Here is a 6,000-nt window from a genome sequence, read left to right on the forward strand (position 1 = left end):
AGTATCCTAATTATCATTTGTAATGCCAACATTTTGGTTGGGGCTAGTCTCTAATGGCCTCGATATTTGTCGGATCAACTGTTATTCCATTCATGGACACTATATGCCCTAGGAAAGTCATTTGTTCCAACCAAAACTCACACTTGGAGAACTTAGCTCATAGTTCATGCTCTCGTAGTCTATTTAATGTCAACCTCAGGTGCTCCTCATGCTCTTCCAGTCTTTGAGTAGATAAGGATGCCATCTATAAACACTACTACAAATTTATCCAAGTAGTCCTTAAATACTTTGTTCATCATGTCCATGAATGCCGTTGGGGCATTAGTGAGTCCAAAATACATCACTAGAAAATTATAATGCATGTAGCGAGTTCTATAAAACCTGTTTTAGGAATATCTTCTTCATTTACCTTCAACTGATGGTACTCGAATAGCAGATCAATCTTTGAGAACATTGCTGCCCCTTGCAGTTGATCAACAATGTCATCTATCCTAGGAAAATGATATTTTTCGTAATTGTGACCTTATTGAGTTCTTGGTAATCAATGCACATTCTCATACTTCCATCCTTTTTTCACAAACAGGACCAGTGCCCCCCATGGCGAATGACTAGTCGTATGAGCCCCTTATCCAACAGTTCATGTAGCTGCGTCTTGAGTTCCTCCAACTCTACAGGTGCCATCCGGTAGGGTGCTTTGGATATTGGTGCTGTTTCTGGTGCATGTCTGATCACGAATTCGATGTCTTTGTCATGGGCTAAACCTGGTAAATCCTTAGGAACTCACATACGATGTGGACATTTTCTGGTTTTAACTCTGTTTCCATAGATTTATCCACCACACTTGCCAAATATGTCGAACACCCATGATGCATCATATTCTGAACTTCTAGAGCAGATATAATGGGTGTATGAAAACCCGTCATCTCTCCTCCCAAAAGAAAGAGTTTTCCTTCCTCGGGTCTGAACTCTATGGTCTTGTGCCGATAGTCTATCGTCCCTCCATATTAGGATATCCAATCCATGCCATGTATGGCATCATAGTGTGGTATGTCTAACTCTATGAGGTCTCGTGGGCACTCTCTGCCTTCTACTATTAGGGATGCTGGCTGTAACCACCTAATTGTTTACATAATGTCTCCTGATGTTAACAGTGTACTAAAACTACGCTCAAACAGTTTACAAGGCATACCCAGTTTATCAATCACATTCATAGCAACATAAGAGTGAGTCACTCCAGAATCAATAAGGAGTCTACATATCATACCAGAAATAAGGAGCTGACATGTGACCACGATGTTACTATTGGCTGCTTCCTTTTGGGTCAATCCAAAAACCCTCCCTAACACTAGGTTGGTATTACTGCTCTGCCCTGCTTTCCACTATGGGCAATCCTTCTTCCTATGGCTTGCCTGACCGCACTTCTAACATTTGTTGGTGCCAGCCTGACATTCTCCTAAGTGTCATCCCAAGCATTTAGGCATCTGGGGTATCTACTTTATTGTTCTGGTGATTTCTGCGGTTAAGATCATTGTTATGACTATTACGGTTGTTGTGGTGGTTACCCTCATTTCTGCGGTTACCCAAAAATCCCTAATAAGGCCTAAGGGCATTGATTAGTGTGCTGGGAGGGCACGATTGGTTTATGTGTGAATTAAGTAGTTTAATGCATGATTCTGTGTTAAGCATGCTTGTATGATTATATGAATATGTGAAATGCATGTGGGCCCCATTTGGTTGCTAGGGGCATATTTGTAATTTTAGCCCATTGAGGGCATAAATGTGATATTTGTATATACTGTGATTGATACCACGTGTGAGTGGTGATATAATTGTGATGCAAGACCCGAGACGGTCCTAGGGAGCCGTTTGGGAATATTATAATGTGTTTGGGAATGATTGAGTAGCGGTTAGTAACTTAGTAATGGTTTAGACATGTCGGGATTAAATGTAAATTTATAGGAATACTTGAGGATTTAGCGGGATTTAGGTGAAATGGAGGAATTGCCCTTGAGGTTGTATAAGACTTTTATTAAGGGAAAGGGGAAAAAATGGTAATTTTGTCTTAGGAGAGGATAACTTTGGCTGAGGAGAAGTCAATTACGTTATTTTCATTTAGGCATAAACTGAATATCCTGCTGGAAGCCTAGAGAGAACCAAGCTAGAAGGAAGGAGAAGAAGAGCTAGTTTTCTTGAGATCAAGGAAGGGATTCAAGGCTAGGATTTGGGAGATTGAGATAGGTTCAAAGGTAAGTTCTAATTGAGTTTCTAGATTGGATTCTGTTGAGATATGTTATGGGTGTGAGCTTTTATTTTGTGGATCATTGGAGTGAAGACTTTGCAAGGTTCAACTTGGGATTAGAGGAATTGGGCTTGGAATTGAATTTGAAAGAAGTTCAAGGTCGAAATTCTACTTGAGGTAAGAGTTTCATGCATCTCTGAAGTTTAATTGTTTGTGTGGTTCATATATTCTGAAGGGTGGTTTAAGTTTTATAAGGTGTGGTTTAAGTTTTGTGAATTTTGGGTCATTAGGTGATTCTTGGCTTTGATTGTGTGTTTGGGTTTGTTGCTGTGATTTCTTAGTTGCCATATTGTTTATCTGAATTTTTAGTCTGAATTGGGACTTGGGTGTACGTTCATGTTGATATGGAAGAGTTTTGGCTCAGGAAAAATCTTGGGCAAAACCCAATTTTCTGGGTTCGTGTATGAGCGTCGCAGCCCCCATAGGGCTGTGCCGCAGCGCTAGGCTAATTTCAGGAAGTGGAAATTTGAGTTTTTAGGGTTTTGGCTCAGGGGACGCTTTCGCTACCTTGTGTGGGGAAACGGAAGGTCCCGAGAGCACGGGATTGGTTATGGGAGGTGAGTATGAATTGGTTAGTAATGAGAGTGTTATGTGTGTATTGTAACTAGGTTTTCAGCGAGGCTCGGGTTAGAGGACTGTGCTAGGGATTTTGGTGCTCAAGAAGCTCGGGACATATGTAAAGGAGCTGCACCCGGTTGTGAATTTATAATGGGACTAAGAGTTCCCTATTCTTGTATGTGTTATGAAAGTAGGTATTATACCGTGAGAATATTAAATCAATGGCCTAGGAGTGCCAGAGTTTACATTGGCGCACAAGGTGCAACTAAGCCACTGGTAGCTATGGACAACTTACTATTCACTAGCTCGATTTAAGTGGACCAGAGTTAGTGGGGTAAACAGAGGGTGCGGCCTAAGGGCGTCGCCCCTAATTATTGTGTGATCTGGTTATCATTATTAACTGCTGAACATGATGTGCCGAATAGCTGAGTAATAGCTTGTGGATTCTTGGTTATGTCTGTGAGTTATATGATTAATGTGGATTGCTAAATGTATGAACATGCTTTAATAATTATTAAATTGTTACCATCATTTGTGGTATGGTGTTATGTTTTCTTACTGTACCTTGGCTCATGGGTGCTACATGGTGCAGGTAAAGGCAAGGGTAAGCTTGATCAGCCCTGATTCGGAGAGCTCTAAAGGCAGAATGTACATGACTAGCTGCTCGGCCGCCACAGTTGTGGGAGGGACAGGAACAGGAGGACCTTAAATGTCTATTTTGGCTTTAGAGTGGCTAGTGGTTGTTTATACCTTGAAATATTTTATACTGACTTTCAAACGTTGTTTCTTTTGGGATCCCTTCTACAAACGTTTAATTATATGAAATGTATCTTTTATGACCAAAACCTTTTTAGCCCTAGTTCATTAATTTTTTAGTACACGTTTTCAACTAAAGGACTTGATTAGCAAGTCCTGCACCTTTATAAATACACAGTATAACGATCTTGGCTACCGAGGGTGTTACAACTTGGTATCAGAGCATCCTAGGTTTAAGGGTTCCTTAAGACCAGCTGGACATGTACATTCGCTGCTAGAGACAAGCTCGATTTAGGGTTTGGTAAATGTGTATATGTGCTTGGAAAGAAATATGATTATTGATATCTGTTGGATTGATAAGGAGCATGAGATACTGATAGGGCCTGGCCTTTGACTATTGTGTGATAATATTGAGGCGTGCTTATTAGCATTGTTGTGCATGCAAATGAATATCTGAATAATTAGCTGCATATCCTGTATATATGGGTGAATGTATGGATGGATGTGTATATCTTAACTGTTGAGTGGTGATGTTGGGGCATGCTTATTAGCAATGCTAGTGCATGTGGATTAATGCCTATATCTTGATTGCTTGTGATTGGTTATGTTCCATTGGTGGATTTTGGATAAGCTTTTACCCTGTCATCATGGTCTGATTTCTGAGTCGTTGATTGCAGATTAACTTGGATAACTATGCATCCAAGGAAATCTATGTGACTAGCCCACACTAGGTCTGGGACCAGAGGTGATGACCACGGCCAGATTCCTTTGCCAGTCCCTGAGAACTGGCAGTAGATTATGGCAGAGATACAAGCGTGACTTCAGAGCCAAGATGAGCATATTCATCTTCTACGACAGCAGGCTCCATCAGAAAGTACTGCACCTATTTTTCCACCTGTAGTGGCACCAGTTATTCAGCCAGTAGAAGTGGGGAACAGGTGGGAGCCATTGTATGAGTAGTTCCGGAAGCAGCATCCTCCAACTGTTGAGGGATGACCTGATCCACTGAAGGCCGAACAGTGGATGACAATGATTACTATTATCCTGGACTTCATGAGGATAGAAGGTTATGACAGAGTGGCTTGTGCCACGTATATGCTGAGAGAGGATGCCCGCATCTGGTGGGAAGTGGCATCACAGACCAGGGACGTCACTGCTTTGAGTTGGGATGGATTTAAGGATTTGTTTAGCCAGAAATACTACAATGTTGCCATCAGAGCAGCGATGGTTAATGAGTTTGTGGGGTTAGTGCAGGGCAACATGATAGTTACAAAGTATGCCCTAAAGATCGATAAACTTGCAAAATTTGCACCAGATCTTGTGCCTACAGATGCTGCTAGGCAAGACAGATTCATTAGAGGGCTTAATGCTATGATAGCCCGGGATGTGAGGATTACAACAGTACTTGAGGGGACGACCTATGCCCAGGCTGTTGAGAAAGCTCTTACTGCTAAGGAAGCAGAGAATAAGATTTGGAAAGAAAGTGCAACGAGGCGTGAGGGTCGCAGAGTGGTGCCTCCTTATTCTGGGTCTGGTAGGGGCGGAGGCCCCAGTGATTTTAAGAGAAAGACCCTTGACACTTTGACCGCTGCTGGACCTAATAGGAGGGATTAGGGTGCTTATAGTGGCCTTCAAGGAGGCGGTGAAGCATGGAGGAGCTATCCAGAGTGCCTGAGGTGCAGAAGACGCCATCAGGGCGAGTGTTGGGCCAAGGCCTGCTATGTGTACGGGGTAGTGGGGCACCTCAAGAAGGATTGCCCAACAGTGAAGACAGGGGAAGCAGGAAAGGTGGACAACTTGACTCCAGCTCGAGTGTTCACTTTGACACAGGCAGAGGCCGAGGTTAGTCCCTCGATGGTGACAGGTCAGCTTTCTAGCGCTGGCTCTCCTTTTACTGTATTGATTGATTCTAGTGCTACACACTCATTTGTTTCTAGCAAGGTGATTGATAGATTGTGTAGACCTAGTGAGTATCGTACTGCGGGGTTTGGGACTTTATTGCCTACTGGGGAATTGGTAGTCTCTAGGAGGTGGGTTAGAGCACTGACAGTGGTGGTTGATAGTAGGGAGCTTTCAGTAAACTTAATTGAGTTAGACATGGAGGATTTTGATATGATTCTAGGGATGTGTTGACTGGTTAGATATGGGGCTACTATTGACTGCAGGAAGAAGATGGTGACTTTTGAGCCTGAGGGCGAGGACCCTTTTATTTTCGTGGGTGCGGTATGTGGACCCCACATACCCTTGATATCGACATTGAGAGCCAGAGACTTGTTACAGGGAGGATGTATAGGTTTTCTGGCTAGTGTGGTGGACATTACTAGGGTTTTGCCAGTAGGGCCGGGAGAGACCAGGGTGGTTTGTGAGTATTTAGATGTATTTCCTGA

This window comes from Humulus lupulus, chromosome 7, assembly GCF_963169125.1.
Source record: "Humulus lupulus chromosome 7, drHumLupu1.1, whole genome shotgun sequence".
NCBI classification, from domain to species: domain Eukaryota; kingdom Viridiplantae; phylum Streptophyta; class Magnoliopsida; order Rosales; family Cannabaceae; genus Humulus; species Humulus lupulus.